This window comes from Tenrec ecaudatus, chromosome 5 (assembly GCF_050624435.1).
Source record: "Tenrec ecaudatus isolate mTenEca1 chromosome 5, mTenEca1.hap1, whole genome shotgun sequence".
NCBI lineage: Eukaryota > Metazoa > Chordata > Mammalia > Afrosoricida > Tenrecidae > Tenrec > Tenrec ecaudatus.
In genome coordinates, this window is record NC_134534.1 from 133,687,877 (window position 1) to 133,708,043 (window position 20,167).

Below are 20,167 nucleotides of genomic sequence, written 5' to 3' on the forward strand. Positions count from 1 at the left end.
CCCATAACATTTAGGGTTCTAGGCATTTAACATCCAATTGGCAGAGAAACAGCAAACATTTGTTAAGCAGACAGACATAAAACTTATTGTGCTATAAACTTTAAGGAATATGTTAATATCCTGTATGTGGTAGACACTTCAAACAATAGGGGAAGGAAAAAAAGAAGGAGGATGCAGATAGCTGGGGAAGTGGGCACTAACCCACACATGGTGTGGGGAGGGGGCATTGTCCATGTCTCCACAGGAAAGCAAGAAAAGGAACAGACCTCAACCTGGGATGCCAAAGTAACACACCAGTATGAAGCAGCGAACTAACAGAAAGGTCTGCGGGCTGGCCCCAGTCCCAGCTAGGTCTGCCCTGCCCCAGAAGACTGCACTACAGAGGAAAGCGCTGAAGATACTGCCCAGGTGAGTGGTCTGCCCAGACATGTGAGCAAAATAAGAGGGAAGGAGGGAGGAAGGGAGGGAGGGAGGGAGGGAGGGAGGGAGAGAGAGAGAGAGAGAGAGAGAGAGAGAGAGAGAGAGAGAGAGAGAGAGAGAGAACTGCATCCTGGCCCACCAAGCCCTGTGCTTGGAGCAGCCAATGCACAGAGAGGACTGTGGGGCTGGCCCCACCACCACACATGATGCCCCCTCACTGACCCACAGTGCTATGGGGGAGAGTATCAGAGACACAGTGCAGGTATTGTGCCCAGTCTGACCACCCCCACTCCCACTGGATCAAAACAAGAAGGGAGCACAACAGAGCAGCAAGGGGAGCAAAGCAATGAAATCCCAGAGGAATCCTGAAAATAGACTTCAACATCAGTGGGCATGGCATGGTACTTCACCAGATGTGATTGGAAAACATTCAGAAGGGTCAGCAGACAGACCTGGAACTCTTCAGAGGGTTGTCTTCTCCTTCTTCGTCTTCGTTTTTCTCATATCTATCCATATAAGATAGGCAGGATAACCAATCCCAATGGCTCTGGTGGGGGCGGGGGCATGGGATAGGAGGAGGGGGGAGAAAGGGAAGGGGAAGCCAACAAACCCAAGGGCAGGGGAAAGATGAGAGATCTAACTGTGATGGGGAGGAGGACGTAGGTGGGCTTGGATCAAGTGCAGTGTAGTGGAGAGAAAGTCCTGAACGCCGAATGAAGGCCCAGCATGATAGTGAGACAGGAAGAGAATAAAAAGAAACAGAAGGAACTAGGAGGCAAAGACATGTATAGAGGTATGAATATAGGCATACACACATGTAAATATATTAATAGGGATATAAGTCTATGTACATATATTTAAATGTTAAGTATTAAGGTAACAGACAGCATTGGGTCTCTATTTAAGTCAGTGGTTCTCAACCTTCCTAATGCCTTGACCCTTTAATACAGTTCCTCATGTTTTCGTGACCCCCCAACCATAAAATTATTTTTGTTGCTACTTCATAACTGTAATTTTGCTACTGTTATGAATCAGGTGACCCCTGTGAAAGGGTTGTTCAACCCCCAGAGAGGTTGCAACCCACAGATTGAGAACCACTGATTTAAGTGCTCCCTCAATACAAAAACACTTTGTTTTAATAACCTGGCATTTTGTGACGCTCATCTTCCTGACATGATTGCTAAAGTCAAAATGGGTGCATAAGCTAATGTGGTAAAGAAAGCTGATGGTTCCTGGCTATTAAAAGATATAGCACCTGGGGTCTTAAAGGCCTGATGTTAAATAAGCGACCATCTAGCAGAGAAGCAACAAGCCCACATGGAAGAAGCACACCAGCCTGTGTGGTCAGAAAACCCAATACAAATAAATATATCGATGCAAATGATCGGGGTCAGAGAGGAGACCCAAAGCTCAACTGTAGATAATTGGAAATTCCCTCACAGAAGGTCACAAGGAAGGAATGAGCCAGCCAGGGAGCAGCATAGCACTAACGGATCACACGACATTCCTCTGGTTCTTTAATGTTCCTCCTCCCACTATCATGACCCCAGTTCTACCTCACAAATCTGTCTAGACTGGAGCATGTACACTGGTACAGATAAGAGCTCTCGGCACATGAATCCATGACAGATAAATCCCTCAGGAACAGTAATGCGAGTTGCAATATCATGAGGGTAGGGGGAAGTGTGGGGGAGAAATGGGGACCCAGGTACAATGATCAACGTATACCCCTTCACTATCAGGGGGATAAACAACAGACATGTGGGCAAAGGGAGACAGCAGATAGTGTAAGCTTTGAAAATAATAATCATTTATAATTTAACAGGGGTCCAAGAAGTTTGGAGGGGGAGGGAGGGAGGGAAAAAAGAGGAACTAATCCCAAGGATTCAAGCAGAAAGAATATATTTGAAAATGACGATGGCAACATATGTACAAAGGTCTTTGATACAATTGATGCATGGATTGTTGTAAGAGCTGTAAGAGCCCCCAATAAAATGATTTATTAATAGTAAACAAAAAGATAAGGGGAGGAGAGTGGGGGAGGAAGAGAAATGTAAGATTCACTCCAAAGCTGTCCCTTGCCCGTCCACACTGGACTGTGTGGGAGAAAGCCACTGTGGACGGTGCACCTTCGTGAGGACAGAGAGTCTGCTTAAATGATGTAGAAGTCCCCTGCATGGGAGATGAATCCATTTCCCCTTATTTCTTTATGCAGTCAATCATTTATTTCTGTCTATATGAAATCGTGGATGTTTATTTCACTCGGGATTAAAATCCCACACAATATCATAGAGTGTGTGGCTCTTATTCCAGCTTTGCCCATTGGGTGGGAGCTCTTTCAGTTGATGCCACTTTTCCTTAGATACTCCCTCACCACCGTAGTGCAGAGTTTGGGTTGTTTTGTTTTTACTTTGTTGTACTATACTGTCCTTATTACCATGTATGTTTCCCTCCTCTGTCCTAAATCACTAGACTGCACTTCTATCAAGTTAATTCCAACTCATAGTGACCCGATATAGAGAGTTTGGGAGGTTATAGATCTTTATGAGAACAGATAACCTCATTTTTCTTCTGTGGAGCAGCTGGTGGATTTGAACCACTGACCTTGCAGTTAGTAATATAATGCTTACCCAATATAGCCACCAGGACTGATTTCTAGAATCAGCTATTTTTCCAAGGAGCTGGTCAGGGCATTTAGGAAACTGTATCAAAATAGCGAGGACTGGGCTTTGTACATCTGAGCTAGGGCTGTCCTGGAAGAGGGCACCCCAGCCCAGTCTGGGGATTCAGGATGACCTCTGTGTGGGAAGGCTTGGAGCTGGCCTGTGGAGCTGAATACTGGTGGCAGCCTGTGGGTGCTTTGTGAAAACAGCCTGATCACCCCAAAGTCTCTGTGTAGGAGGGGCTGGACAAGGGAAAGGTGCAAAACAGAAACACGGCGTCCGCTGCAAACTCCTCAGGAGGAAGTAGGAGGCTTACACTTGGATCATGGGAAAGCACTTTCCTCCCACCACACACCCATCACTGGGATGAGAGGTATTGGCACGACAGGGTTACTCACACACTACAGCCTTTAGCGCACACATCTCTAATCAGGTCCTTCATCATGCAATTGTCAGTCAGGTTTGTCCTCAGTCAATAATCGCTTGCTACATGCCACGGAAATACCACTAATTTTTACGTCACCGCGTGTGTTTCATACAAGGCTAGAGAAATATTTATGATGAAAAACAGCAGAAGGAATATGAGAGTTCCCAGGATATACTTTGAATCTCGTTTGTTTTACACTCCAGTCAGCAGGCACAAGGCCAGATCCTGTAAGCTACTGCACTGAGTTAAATGATAGGATAACAGGGCAGAGCCTGAGACTCAAAGCTGTCCCTCACAGCACTGCTGCCCGTGAGCGAAGGGAACAGGGACAAATGCACGTCAGTAGTCGCACATCTCACTGCTATCACCTGAGCTCTTCCTTGGGCACTGTTCTTGGCAACTCATCAAAATAATTCAAAAAATCATTGATCCCATTTCACAGACGGAAAGCTGAGACTTAGCGAGCTGAATAACTAGCCTGGATTCACAAAGGAACAGTGAGGTCTGTTAGAATCCAAAACTTAGGTTATTTACATCTTCTCAGGAGTAGTTATTCCTTGCTGATGCAAGACTTCCTAAAGGACACCTGAGACTTTGCTTAGGAAAGTTAACAAGTTTATATCACCCCTCTATCTTTGATCACATTACCGTCTACATTACCATTACCGTCTACTCCAAGAACTCTGCCTTCTTTGTAGCACTAGAGGGAAGCAACCATGACCCCTTCACCTTTGCACCTCCCAGAGTGCGCTTCTGCTGGGTCTATAACTCAGTCTGTCTCCTGCACATCCCTGGCCACATGCTACTAGATAAGAAGCACAGTGTACCACTATTTAAACTTGAACACTCATGGCCTCTCTGGACTGTTTCTGCTCTTGTTGTTTCTGACTTATAGCCACCCTACCTACAACAGAGCCAAGCACTGCCTCGCCCTACACCAGCTTCCCATTTATGCTGTGGGGGCCCCTGCTAAAGACCAGGTGTCAAGTCGTCTTCTTGAGGACTTTTCCCTTTTTGGCTGACCCTTATTCGACCAAGGAAGACATCCTTTCCCAGGGATTTGTTTCTCCTAACAACATTTGTTTCTCCAAAGTACATGGGATGAATGAAGTCCTGCCATCCTCACTTCAAAGGAGTATTGTGTCTGTACTTCTTTGAAGACTAATGCGTTTGCTATTCTGGCAGTCCATTGTAATTTCAGTGTTCTTCATCAACACTAAATTCAATTGTATCACTTCTTCTGTGCTCTCCCTTATTCCTTGCCCACCCACCTCCCACCCATAGCACCTGTAACTAAAAAAAACTCAATATATAATTGGCTTATTTATTATATTTATTGCCTGCATGCCCCCCATTAGAATATAATTTCCTCGTAGACAGGATTCCAATCTGTTTAATTTATTGAACAACGCCTGGTGCATTCTTGGAGTACTTTTAATACACATTCCATCTAACCTTCAAAATAGCTCCATGAGGGGGCTGGCGTTATTTTATTTTATATATTCATAAGGATGTAGATTTAGAATAGTCAAATGACAGCCATGTAGCTAATGATTACACTAATAGTATGACAGCAGTTAACAATTTATTGAATATTTATAATACTTGATACATGGCAGATATAAACTTTTAGCTCTTTTATGCTTACAAAACCTCAGAGAGGTTATAATTAATCACTACATATGAAGAAACTGAGATACAGGGTACTTTAGAAACTTACCAATGATTTGCCTATCAAGTACCAAACAGGATCTGGGCTAATCCCTAGTCTGTTGGTCCCATCTCATTCCCAGTCCCTCCCAGTCACCCAGGCTGGCACGTCTCTGAAAAGGGGATGAGGGCTCAGTGACTGGGAAATGATGTGGGTTCTAGTTTCATTAAGCCCCTATGTATAAATTCAATGACCCAGGCCATATCTCCCTCAGGCTCATGGATGATGGATTTGCTGCTGCAAACCAAGGAGGTGTAGCTTTAAATAACAGGCTGGGCTGGTCTTGACAAGTTGAACTATGGCTTCAATTATACCTAGAGCTCAGGTTCACAGAGGCAGAGCCCAGAATCAGGTCTCGGTGGACATAATGGAGACCCACGGGACCTTCATATTTAGAAGGTCTGATTGACTCCATCGAACCCAAATCTCCAGGTTCCCAAAGTTTACATATGCGACTGACCTAGCCACATCAGAGCACCTAGTCAGTCAGAGCAATCCAACCTTTCGATCTCCTCCTGCTCCTATAACTCTGGCCTACCAGTTAAAGGAGACAAAAATCAAACTATTCAAATGTCTGACAGGAAAAGGCTCACGCCTTCTGTCGTTCACACAGAGATTCTCAGATTACGGAGTCTGGAGTTCTAGGTACTTTCCAATGGGACTCAGTTCCCTCCACTCGATAAAAGAAGAAAGCAATTCTAGTTACTGTATTTTTAAACTTTAGTTCGATGATCTATTTATCAGAGGGATCCCTCTACTTAGGAGATTGTGAAAGCAGCTCTACTGAGCTGATGATTAGCTCTCTAAAGGTAATTTTGAGTGATAAGTATTGGACGTATGCTTGGAGAGCTGTTAGCACAAGCTGGAACACGAGTAACAAATCGATTGTGGTTTTTTGCGCTCTCAAATACTATGGAGCTTAAGTTGTCTTGAGAAGCTTGGCTGTCATTTTTATAGTGGCGGACAGTAAGCTAGTAAAATCACCATCCACCTTAACCCCAGAACTCCAGTTTCCATGTGTCTTTGACTTCAGGGCTATGTTAGGAACCTATCTTTACTTTGGTGCATCAAAGACACAGTGACAACCTTGTCAAATCTGGAGATAGGATTAAAATCCTGGACATTCATTACAGCCACAGTATTTTTCAAGGATTTCTGCATCTGACATCAGCTGTCTCCTTGGGAAAGAAGAACTTGAAATTAAAATGTTTCTTAGATTTGCTGCTAACAAATGGGAAGAGTTCGGATCATTATTACCTTTTATGAGAACTAAATAGTTGTTTCTTTAAAGCTACTTAAAACATTTCATTTTTTAGGGATCAGCTAACTAATGATCCTGTGACATCTAATAAGCCAAGTTACTTCAAAATCATAATGATAAGATTTGCCATGTAAACGTCTCTCACGACTTTTTGCTGGTGCTAATGCTAACCCAGTCCTCAATTTTATTTCAGTCCAAGTCAAAATGATTTCAAGTTGATACACAGTCTCTCAAAGCAAGTCCTTTAAGTGCTCAGTCAATTGAGATTCCTGCTTCCCATTTCTACTTATGGATTATCTGGGAAACAGCCTCTTTTCAGAATTGTGCCCAGCATCTGTAGATGCAACACACAAGAGGTGAAGTCATCCATTAGCCAGTGGCAGAAGATAAGACATAAGGAACACGTCGGTGTGAAGGTTGTCTATTTTAACTAAGTGCTCCAGATTATTGTTCTTGTGATCACTTTGCTGTAGAAAACATATCTAAGGTAAAATATGAACTAGATATTAGACTCATACCATAAATCCAGTCTTATTTGGGCTCTCATTCTTTCAAGTTAATGGTGGTCAAATTGCTTATTTAAAATTATCTGGCTGATTCAGGCCAATCTGAAAATTGGGTTAGAGGCACATTGACTTTCGGATCCTTTTCCCATGACAAATCTTCAAAGCTGGCCTTCTGGAGGACCAGGACCAAAGTCTGAAGGGCCAACACCAAGGCTACATGGCATGATATAGCTTACAAAGACGATGCTCTACATGCCACTTCGATGGGCAGTGATTGGAGTCTTAAGCCAATGAGCAGCAACTCAAGGTGCACCTACTGGTCTTTCCCAATCTAGAGGAAATAAGAGTGATGAAAATGAAAAGGCACATGGAAATCACTAACCCAACGGACCATAAAAATATCCTCTACAACCCTGAGACCAGGAGAACCAGAGGGTGCTACTCCTACCAGCTGCTCTGAAAGGAACCATAGTAGTAGTTCCTGGGTGGAGTGGGGCAGGATACAAAACCATGAAGGAGACCAGTCTTACTGATCCAACAGAGATCAATGGGGCCACCAAGACTCTGGCCCTTAGTCACCCTTCAGATCTGGAATTGAGCTCACCTGATGTTAAAGTGATGCCAGATAAAAATGGCAGCATTTTCTCCAAAACAAAGTTCAGAGAATGAGGAAAGAAAAAAATAGAAACAGAAAACATGGGGAAGAAGCTGGGCGCGTTGATGGTGCGTTGAAGGGATTGCAAAGATGAGTTGAAACAAAATGTGTCTGAAATGTTGAATGTAACACCAACGATCTTCTCTGTAAAACTCCACCTAATTCATCACGACACATTTTTAAAACAAACAACAACAAAACTATACCCTTGCTTCTCACCCCCCTGTGTGCCCCGCTGGTGTTGGAAGAGTCCACTTCATGGAGGCTCCCAGTGACAGCTCTCCAGTAACCCTTCTGTTCCATCTCTATTGGGTTTGTCAGAGCTCTGAGTACATTTTCAAAGCTCATTTTTAATGGGAAGATAAATTGTTTCTAACATATAAGGAGGTGGGGGCAGCATTTTAAGATTATTTCTGGCAGCAGCAAGTTGCTATGAGCTAGAAAATTAGGAAAAAAAAAAGCCAAGCCCAATATGATCCTTCCTTCGCAGCTTAATGCATCACCATGTGGTTCTGTATTAATGAAGAAATACTCAGAAGATACATGACTAAGAAGAACATTACTTTCTAAAAAAATAGAAGAGTCCCCACTAATGACACTTACATGTCATGATAGAAAAACCAGAGGTCAGAAATGACTGGCAAGTAACAAAAAGTACAAAGGTTGGCATCATAAACCAGGATTAGTTTCCTAGGACCTAATTGAAATATGAAGGTGTACTCTCCCCAAAATGGATTTTTTTCAAAGCTATGGTTTTAATTAATTAATTTATTTTTTCACAAAACAACCTTATTACCTTCAAAGTACTCTCCATTACACTTAATATATCTGTCAAATCTGTGATTCCATTCTTGGAAACATTTTTCAAACTCTTCTGTTTGGATGGCTGATAGCACCTCCCTTGTTTTTTCCTTCACCTTTTCTACTTCATCAAATTGCTGTCCTTTTAAGTCACTCTTCATTCATGGAAACAAAAAGAATTCACATGGAGTGAGGTCATATGAGTAAGATGCAAGAGAGGCATGCTGTTTTTTGCCCAAAATTGGTGCACTGAGATGGCTGCATTAGCAGGTGCATTGTCATGGTGGCAGAACCATGCCCCCATCTGCCATAAATCAGGCCTTTTTGGACACACCTTTACTCAATCTTTTCAGAACCTCTAAATAGAAAGCTTGATTAACAGTCTGACCTGGTGGAACGAACTCCAAATGCACTATTCCCCACTCACATAAAAAAAGCAAAACCAAATGAGCATTGTCTTGATCTTTGATTTCACTTGATGAGCTCTTGGGGTGATGACGGTATCTTCCACTGGCTTGATTGATGTTTGCTTTCATGGCATAATTATAGCGGCAAGTCTCGTCACCGGTAACGACGATGACTTGGTGCTATACTTATGCTATATAATTTGGGTCACTTTGGAGCTGTTCTTTCAAAGTGAGACATGTTTCCACTTGACACTCTTTCTCCTGGTCAGTCAGAATCAGATACACATTTCCCAGCTACCTTTCTCATTCCCAAATCTTCCATTAACATTCACTGAACCGAGCTCTAAGACAGTCTAGATAACTTCACCATCTCTTCAATTATCTATCATCAGTCTTCGAGCACAAGTGCATGCATTTTGTCAACATTTTGGTCTGTTTGAGGAGTTGACAGACGTTCAGAATGAAGTTTGTAATCAATCGACATTTCACCTTTTTCGAAATGAGAAAAATTCTTGTACACTTAAGATTTCCCCCCATTGGGTTGTCCTTGCAAGCTGTGTGCAACATCACAACAGTTTCAGCAGCATTTTTCTGGAGCAGGAAACAAAATTTGACAGCTGTACGCTGTTCTCTTAAGTCAGTCAACACAAAAAATGAGGATCAAGTGAATATCCTTTGACCTAAAATTCACTGTGGCCAGAGAGAACCTTCCCAAGTGTCACCACAGGGTGCACTAACTCTGAACTAGTTGCTGGATGCTCACATAGTGTGGAGAATGCACACTACGAAAGCTCTGCCCAGTGCAACTTTTTCTGTGTTTTTTTTGGAGGGGGGGTAACCCCCTTGTAGCTCATATCAACTATCTCAGTTACCTGGAGCTGCCATCACAGAAACACTACAAGTAGGTGCCATACAACAACGCTCAGAGCTACGACAAACCCACAGGTACTCCTGAGGAATGAGAGGAACCCCTTACTGGGAAATCGAGCTAAGAGCAGGGGAGGAGGTATTTAAATTTCTGTTGGTGGGTAAGATCAGTGAAATGGGGGAGGAACAACCTCACATTGGGAAGAGATGCTAAGCATTAATTGTAGGGAACCTAAGGGAAGAACAAACCAGGTTCCGTGTTCTTGGTAGATGCTTTTGAATAAGTTTCTACCCAATTCTTGGCGAACCACACCATGGAGTAAAAACTATGATGACTTTAGATGCTAGTCTTACAAGGAGCATGACATACCTGAAGGGCCACACCAGAAGGACTAGACATGAAAGCCCGACTAAATGCACTGGGCCCTATCTCAGAACTACCTGTAGCCCTTGGACTTAGGAGTGAAATTCCCCGATAGGAAAGGAATCAAATGATGATCACCCCAAGACTGTGACATGGTGGTCATTGGAACTAGGGTGGGATTGGTGGTTTAATGGACATCCAAAGAAAGCAGACACAGAACCACATTTGATTTACTATCTCAATGTTCCCTTAGCATTATGACGACAGGTATTAGTTAATCTGATAGTCAAGGATCTGCCCTTATACAGGTTACAGAAATTGTCCCCCAAGCACCAACCTCCATGCTCAATGCAAACAGAACTCAATCAATTCACAAATCAATCTCTACAAAGCAACAACTTACTCAAATAAACTCTTTTCGCAACAGTACTTCAAATTCTATGTCATTGGATAAATTATTGATGTTATCAATGCCTGATAACTTAAGGGGATGATTGGCAATTTTTTGTTTGTTTTTGTCATGAAATGATAACGTGACTGCTAAAGTAAATCGGAATTGTTTATAACCCATGGACAAACAGATGTATTCTGGGATCCCATATAATTCTAGCTCCAATCCAAGAACAGTTAGTTCTTAAAACACAGCCCTGCTCAATACTTGTCTTCATGAAGTGATAACTGAAGACAAGGGTGCTACAGCAAAGTGTGGTGACGAAAGCAGATGGTGCCTGGCTATCAATTGGAATTGTGTCTTGGGTTTTAAAGGCTTGTATTCAAACGAGCAGCCAGGTTAGATGTGAACTAAATCCACGTGGAAGAAGCACACCAGACTGTGTGATTCAAAGATGACAATAACCTAATCTAAATATGATGAAGGGGAAAGAATCAGAGCTAAAATTGTGAACATTCAATTAGTAGAAGCTCTGGAGGGCAGTGGGAGCCCAAAACCCATCTGCAGAGTGCCTCGCTGGATTAAGCCTCTCGCAGGTCCTCCCTGGCCACAGTTGAGGAAAATGAGCAGCGTTGCTATCAGACAGATTACTGTAAGCTTGAGAATGGTGGATGAAACTACAGTATAATATGACACCTGGTCAGTTGACCTCCCTCTCAACTCAACTTGAATTTGCTTTACGTTTAAATATTTCTCATTCTTCCATAATGAAAATTTTCTCTCTGGCTAATTTGAATATTGCTAGGGATCTTTTCTTTCTTACTCTTTATTATCATCTTTATGTTATTATTATTCTTTCTGTTTCATTTTGTTTTTTATTGATTTCTGTTAGGCTTCCCTGTTTATGAAGCACAGAACCAGAGGATGCATAGAGACAATACTGATGCAATGGTTGATCAGGTATGCGATCGAGGTAGGGGGTGTGAGGTGGGAGGCTGAAGGGAATTGGTGAGCAAATTATGAATGTTGGAGGGGGAAAGGAGCACTAGAATGGATTCTGACCTAACTATGGAAGTGTATGATATCTAAATTTTATATTAATAAAAAATACTACAAGTTACAAACAATTTTTTCTCAATGTACGAAGCTAGACGTTTCATTTCTTCATGTAGGAAGCTGGACGTTTAAAGTACTAGTTTCCAGAGAAGGCTTTCTCTTTCTCAACTGTGGAGAGAGGTCCTGGTTGCGTTGTATCTTCTGTTCTGGCAATCTTCCTATGCTTTTGCAATCTCAGTTTCCTCATCGCTGTTTCTTTGGCTTGCTTGCTTAACCTTGTTTATATCTCAAAAGAGGGAATCAAGATATGTTAGGACTTACAATGCAGCTGAGTTTTTGGAGTCTACAAGTCATTCCATAACTTTATACCATTTTGCTCCCCCAAAGTCACGCCCCTGCCTAATGTAAACTGCATTTACCCTATCACATCATCCCCAAAATCTTAAATCAACTTCAAGCCCACAATCTCATCTTGTGACTCATGTAAATGAAATACAGATGAGTCTTTGCGCTTCTTCCATCCTGGGGCAAAATCCCTCTTGCTCTGTGACTCTATGAAATATAGCTTACAGCTTAGCAGTGTGGTGGGGAGTCAGGTACAGGCTAGACGTTACCCCATTTTGTGTTTCTGCTGATTTCTGAGCTGCATGCAGTCATTCCTTTTTGTAGAAGACAGCAAATGTAACTCCTTTGGCATGTGTCTTGTCTGTTGAATTCCCAGATTCATACTGTATTCTTTCATTTCAGTCTCTCTCTCCCTCAGTTTCAGTTGGTGGGTGATGGATAAATCTAATCAGCTATAAAAACTTCAGGTCAGGTGACAGGCTGTTGTCTCGCATCCCAAGAACTGGAGGTCAGGAGACGACAAGTATGATGCAGGATCAAGAGAACATGAGCCTTGCCAGGGCATCCAGCTAGGTTGGTTGCAGGTTAGACTCCTCAAGCAACCCCTCTTTCAATGGATTTTCTTGCTGACATGCAAACCACATGATCTCAAACTGGAGGATGCCTACATAAGATGTGCCATACCACTGACAATTCTGTGCCAGCCAAGTTGACAGAGACTCATCACATTAGCTACGAGGCTCATTCTGAGCTATGAACTTGATCAGCCATTTAAAAATGGGCATTGTTGGACCTTGCTGATGTCTAATCCCATTCATCAATCACGTTCCTTGACAGAGAATATATATGGCACCACCAACAGAATGCTGCTAGACATGTGGATGTTAAATGTGCTTCTGGTGAGGCTTTAAAAGAAAATGATAAACAGGCTACCGGACAATGGAGGGAGGGGCATTCTTTTTTATGCACTGATAAAGAATCTGTCTGAATTATGTTCATGGTTCCCTTCCTATGAGTCAATTATGAATTGATTTGGCGGAGACAGATCTTTATCCCTACTGCCTGGTATAACGCACCGTAGGCACTCACATTTTCTAGATGGCTAAGGTGTAAGAGAGCTGAAGAGTAGAAGGAAGGAGGGGATGAGAGAAAGACAAGGTAAGAGGGGGAGAGAGAAATTAAAGAGAAGAAAAAGTGAATGTAAATTAGCTTCCTTTGGGAATGTATACTAACTATTCAAATGTTCATTATGTACTCCTTTCACAGAAGAGACTTGAATGATCAATGTGGCTTTTGCAAAGAAGTGACCTTCTGATATACCTTGTAGATAAATCAGCATGTAACTTTGGTTTGGGGCAGAGCCAAAATGTACAGAAGAACAGCACTTTTATTCTAAGTGAAATGGCTTAAAATGAAATAGCAATTAAGTATAACCATAGGAAACCCCATCCCTCAGTAATAGTCGGGACAGGATATTATCTGCTTACAGTTGAGGGTAAGTTTTGGAGGAAATGAATAAAATGCGGTAAAAGAATGTAAAGACTGAGGTAATTTTTTGTATTCTTGCCTTTGCTGTTACACTTTATCACAAATTATTCTTTCCATTACAAGTTTCAATGTGAAGAGAGAGCACAGATTATTCATTTGTTTGATATTTACTTTTGTAGGATTATTTGACCCCTGTGTTATAAATAGCTCTCTTGGAGTCTGTTGTAGAGAATGTCAGACATGCATATTTAAGGCTCTTTTAAAAATGCTTTATTGACTCAATGGACTGGAAACAGGCTGCAAGCGTCTCTGTCTGTAAATCACTGACAAGAGAGACACTAATGGACCGTTAAGTAAGTTTCGGTGGAGGAGTAGCAAATGGCTCCTTGATTTGTTCATGTTCAAGATCAAACAAATGATCACCTCCTCCTCCCCAGCCACATGTAAACAAGAGACACAGTTAGTCAAAAAAGGACCCAATTCTGGCCAGGGCAGCCATGTTTGAAACAGTTTAGACTAATGAGTGAGATCACAGGCACAAGAGCCAGACTGCCACGATGCAAACCATGGATCTGCTGCTTTCTCTTACTGACCATTCTGCATCTCTGTCTTCTCACTGTACGATGTAGGGAGTCGTGGCATCCACTGCGCAGAGATGTTTTGAGATATAAATGAGTATAAGAATTAAATAAGTATGTGTAAAGATAACATCCAAATCAGAAGAGATACTAAGAAGTATTCTGATGTTACTAATACTATCATCATCATTATCTTTAAGGAGAGCAGGTCTTCTGGTGGGGACAAACATGACTTTTCTCAATTTTTTCCACTTCTCACCACCAGAGGCCATTCCACACACATACCTCCCTACTCTTACCCCTGGTCAATGAGTAGAAAACTATATTTAACCTAAAATAAGTTTGCCTTAAGTAAGGTAATAACATACTAAGTCAAAAATCCATGCCCTTCACGTCTTTCTTTTCAATTTATTCATCTAACAAAATGGCTTATACATTGGATATACTAAAATTCGACTGTAAAAATCACTATTAATAAATGCTCGGTTGTTGTGTGAAGTCATATTAAATTTCCCAGTTAGCACAAATGGCTAAGCATTATCCCAGCCAAAAAGATGACTGTTCAAACACACTCAGGGCCACCCCAGACGAGAGATCTGGGCATCTTAGAACAGGTGACAGCCAATGAAACCCCTATGAAGCATGATTCTATTCGGAAACACAGATGGTCACGGAGTCAGAATTAACTCCATAGGATTTCTCTCGCTCTTGCTCTCGTGGTTAAGACTACAGTTGAAGTAAAACTGAGGAACGTAGCTATGGTTACTAGGGTACAGCATCATCAGCTTAAGCATGTCTTGGATTTCTCCCACTTTAGTTGGGTGATAGTTTCTCAGGCTTTCCTTTTCCATCCCTGACCTTCAAGGTTGGAAACTGTAGGGAAACAGTTCCTAGGAAAGAAACAGGCAGCTCTATTTTATTTAAGGGTCTTTTCTGGCTATCTTAATTTCCCTACACTTATATGAAACACAGAAATGAATGTTGAAGTTACTAGTCAAATGATATTTCAAATGATATTCCCCGGGGTTCCTCGTTAAGAAGATGTGGTGGGGCTGAGGCTGTGTGGTTGACTGTTATCCGAAAGGTTGGCAGTTCGAGCTCACCATCCACTTCTGTAGAGATGTGGCAATCTGATCCCGTAAAGATTACAGCCTTGAAAACCCTGTGAGCAGTTCTTCTCTGTCCTCCTGGATCTCTGTGCCTCTCACTTGACTCAATGGCAGTGAGTTTGGATTTCTGATTTTGGATTACTAGTTGGGTGACTTGGGAAAGGTGTAACCCCTCTAAGCCCAGCTCCCTTGTAATTAAAATGGGGAATAATAATATGTAAGTTCAAAAGCTATTGTATTAGATATTATGTATAAAAAGTAATTCATACACGGACTAACCTACAGTGGAGGCACTATATATAAGAGTTGTCATTTTCTTAATATTTTTAATGCAAAGGAAAATAAAACCCAGTTTCAAAGACAACTCCGAAGGAGATTACATTTTGATATGAGTGTTGATGGAAGTATAGAATTCTGGAAGGTCGGAAAATTGGGCCATTCACCTTTCAGATCCTGTAACACGCCTGTCCAGGGTTTCAAAGAGCCACACTAAGAATCCCATGGCTGGTGATCTAATGGGTTCTTTACATTGCATCGGGCCTTATCTATTCTCATCTCTTTCTGCATCGTTGCTCCCATGTTTCTTTGTGACATTTACTTAATGACATACAAGCAGGAATGCACTCTGAAAAGTCAGTCCAACAATAATGAGGACCTCTTTTATCCTCGTAAAACGAGATTCTTCTATTTTCTTCCAGTGCTCAGTTTAATGGAAGTTCAAAGGAACATGGGTGGTGACGGTATACCAGCGCCTTTATGAAAACACGAAAGCATAGCTAGCAAAATTAAGGAGGCAACACGCTGACTCCAAACCCACCATCTCTAAAAACCACAACTGTTTCATGACCTCTTCCCTTCAGCACAACAAAAACATGCCAATGGGACATTATCTCTCGGTTGGCTTCGAAACAAAGATGAAAAGACTAAGATAAATTCTAAGACACTCTGGGAAGAAGCGCCTTGGAAAGGAAGTGGCATTCTCCCTTGAGGACCCGAGGCCTACCATGGGGTCTTCGTGCTCAGTCACACCACGATCTTAAATCACAGTCATTCCTTTGCTCTCTGTAGGAAGACAGCACAAAAATCCACCTGTGTCAGCGTTTACTTCTATTTATAGGCTCATTATTAGGAGCTAGCTAAATGAATGACTAAGCATTAAGTAAAGTTGTTATACAAACAGTGTATAACGAGTTGTCTATGAATTGCCTAAAAATTCTGTAAGGCAGTGGTCTTTACAGTATCAGTAGATGGAGGAGGTTTAAATCCCGGAAGGTCATGAATGGAAGGATGGTTAATTGCATAGTATTCCAGAACCACTCTGAATAAGTGTATCACCCTGTTCCTTTATTACTGATGTTGAATGATTTAAGGAAACATTCAGGAAAACCCTGTTAAGATTTGGATTCTCAGTTTTCTCATCCATAAGGGAGGGAACATAGCGTCTTCCTCATAATGTTTTAAAACTCACGACGGAGCGAGCACAGGCACTTGGAACAGTGTATGACAGTGTCGTCAGCCCTCTTACTGTTAACATGGCTGCTTGTGGCAGCCGTTGCTGTGGCTCCGGGCCACGGAGTTGACTTCCACTCAGCACAGCCTTAGGTTGTGTTACAACTGTGTGTAGGGTTTTCTTGGTGGTTTTATTGATGTATTTTTATGATTAGTTGGGATTTAATACATAGATCATTCCAAATTTCAATCCTATCAAGTAGAATGTCCAAGTGCAACAGCAATCAGTTTCCAGGTTGTTTTCTTTACAGAAGCACAACACAAGTGGCGCTCCTGCAGAACAGGACCTTGGATTCAGCAGTCCAGCCCGTAACAGTTGGTGCCACCAGACTTCTCTCATGGCCACCATTAAGGGCTGCTAAGTGTCCCTGCCTTTCTGCTCTGGGGTTTATGGGGGCTCCTAGTCTCCTAGTGTGATGTGGGATCCTGCTACGATGTCTACTCAGCTGGGTATGAATTAAAGTGCACCACTTCCATCCTAACTTTTAATTCAGTCTGTGCAAGATCCTTCGCTCTTCCTACTGATGTGGCAACCAGCAACTTTTCAGATCAGGTGTTAGCCAACTTTTTCTGTAAATATCCAAATAATAAATGTTTTCAGTAGACTATATGTAGACAATATGTAAATAAATGAGGGTGGCCAGGTTCCAATAAAAATTTATTTAGAGACTTGGAAGCTTCTATTACATTTGTATGCACCACAAATGCTAGTAAATTTTCTCCTCCTCCATGTTTTCCTCACCATTTGTAATTACAAAAATAATTCTTAACGCCTGAACTTCACTAAAACAGGTAGAGAGCCCAAGTAGACCGCTGGGCCATATTTGTGACCCTGTTTCAGATGATGGCTTCTCCCGTGACCCAGAGTGCTGAATAACTGTTATAGCCAGAGCCCCACTGATGAATCACTTGGGGATGCTGCATAATTAAAGAAATAAACCTGGCTGTTTTAAGCCAATGAAATGAGAGGTTGTTTGTTGCTACCACCTAACATGGATTAATTTAATAGATTATTCTTTAAAATGGTGAAGGTAAGAGAAACTTTATTGCCTTCAGAGTGTTCAAGTAACTTTGATAAAAATGTTTAATGGTAACGACTGAGTGGAACCGCCTCTCGAGTTTTCATCACATGGCATACAGTCTTTGAAAACTCTTCCTCCCTGAAGAACTAGGACGAACAACTTCCTAGCTTTAGCTCTGCATCCCGCTTTATCCAACTCACAGTCTGGTCCTCGTCACCTGGATGTTGTATTCATTTAGCTGAGTAGTAATAATAAATGTCTCTATATTGTGAGATTGTGCTTCAGAGCCACAGCCAGAGAGATTAAAAAAATACACATTTAGGGAAAGAGAAAGCAAACAGAAACTCTGATTTGTGTTACATATAGAAGTCATTAACTATGACTCGGGTAGAAAAACTTATAAACTTCTCCTTTTGACAGTGATGGCAATTGAATATTTGACTCAACTGAGTTACATAGAGCACCCTGGGGCACTGAAAGGGCTGGTTTATCAAGATGATAAACAAGGCTTCATTTTCTGTCTGTCTGCACAGATGCAATCAGAAGTCTATGGCCATCTGAATTCACTTTGTCTGGTCACCAAAAGGCGATGCAGTTTTCCAAGACCATCTGCGCTTGGAACAAGCTTCACTTAACGGGCCTGCACCAACAGTGGCAGTTATTTCCACTCTGTATTACATTCCTGTTCTTTCTGCCTGGCTATTGATGGCTAATTTTTTATTTTATTTTTCTTATTATCAGTTCACGGCGTTGCTCTAGAGAAAGTCACAAACATCAGGACTCACTATGTGGATTATGTCATCTCGATTGACCAAGAGATCATCCCGAGGATTGGTACCTGATCCCGCCATACCCATCAGAGCTGACGGTAAAACACTTATTATTGTTGATGCAAAGATGGATTTCTAGAGCTTGCTGTTAGATCCTGGCATCAGGATAGAAAAGTCTTCAGGTGAATGGAGTCAACAGAAAAGGAAGTCCAGAAGAAAAGTGAAACATTCTCTGAAACCATCGTTACTGCTACTTGATGCAGCTGTTCCTGAAGCTGGAAAATGTGGTTTAGTAAATAGATACCGTTTTATCATGATAGAGATCAAATTAGATTACCTGTAACTCACAATATTAAGAATCATGAATACAGGTGTCATGGTTTGAATTGTGTCCTCCAGCTCTGTGTTTCTCTAGTCAACCTGGCCAAACACAGGGTACAGATATGAAACTCTTCCTGTCAGTGGCCACGTAGGTCTCTTCAAATTTTCCTGGTATAGACAAGGAAGTTCTTCCAGGGATTCAATGGCTTGATGAAACATTTCAGTTGGTATCCCATCAATGTCTGGGACCACCACTGTCTGTCAATTTGTCTTATTGCAAGTTGCTCTGAAGCTGGAAGCGATGTCACTGGTATTTCAATCCCCAGCAGGGTCACCTGAAGGGAACAGGTTTTAGCAGAGCTTCCAGACTAAGGACAGAGAAAGAAGGACTTGGCACCCTGCTTTGGAGAAGGTGACCTCTGAAACCACGTGCATAGTTAGGCTAGGACCGGAATGGAATCAGACATGGCCCCCAGTGACATGGCACTTCCTCCAGTTCTACTACTAATAATCCATGTAAAATGAATATATTTCTTAAACTCTTTGAGCTTTGTAAAATGGTATAAGTTTTATAATTTCAAAGAATAAATACAATAATAAATATGAATTGCTGAGCAAATCTGGCTCAGAATGTAAAAGTTTAAGTTATTATTGCTATTTGGTTTTAATTACTTTTCCAATGAATAAAATAATTCAACTCTATAGAAATATAAATCACATCCTAAAATGTTTGTGGTAAAAATAGACTTTTGTGTAATTAAGTCTCTAAATTGATTAAATGAGATTCTCAACTTATCTAAAAGAGTACAATCTTTAAAATATTAAAACAATACCTTCAGATTATTCATAAATACAAGATGAGTAGACCTCAGTGAGAGCCAGTAATAAATTTCCCATTCTTGTTTGATTAGGCGTCAGTTTTTCAGAAAACATTCTGTGAGTCATGATAGTAAGAACAGAATGATTGCAGAAGGTCTGAGTTTCCTGAAGAAACATTCACGTGAGGTAATGATTGCAATCAAATAACAATAAGGACAAAAGCCCATACATTTCAACCCAAGGCTAAAGTTTTCCTCTTCAGAGCCAATTATATTCAGGCTAATAGGGGGTCATGGGAACCGAGGCTATTGAGGAGAGCCAGCTTGGACATGCCAAACATGCACCAGAGCCAAAGTCATTAAAGCCGTTGAAAGGATGCTATTTCCCAGTGTGGAAAGGAAGGTCTTCATGAGAGGATATGATGGAAAGAAAACCTTTCTCTTTTTTTGACTCTGAAGTTTTCTAATCATAGTGTCCTGCTTCCTACTCAGTCATCTTTTTCTCACTTTCCAATCTCCCACCTCGAAAATAAGCATTTTTCCTCTTTTCAGGGTGTCCTTAAAAAAAAAGAAGTTTAGAGAAGCATATCAAATAGAAATCAAGAGAACAGATGCTAGGAAGAGATAAGTTGGGAAAAATTCATAATGGACATGGTAAATTATTCTCAGTTTAGCCTA

General features: G+C 41.5%; 1 protein-coding gene across 1 annotated transcript in view; it reads right to left on the reverse strand.

Annotated features, from left to right (window-relative positions):
• Positions 1 to 20,167, reverse strand: part of TAFA1 (TAFA chemokine like family member 1) — a 198,333-nt gene that overhangs the window by 153,470 nt on the left and 24,696 nt on the right. The gene's annotated exons all lie outside the window — the stretch shown is intronic.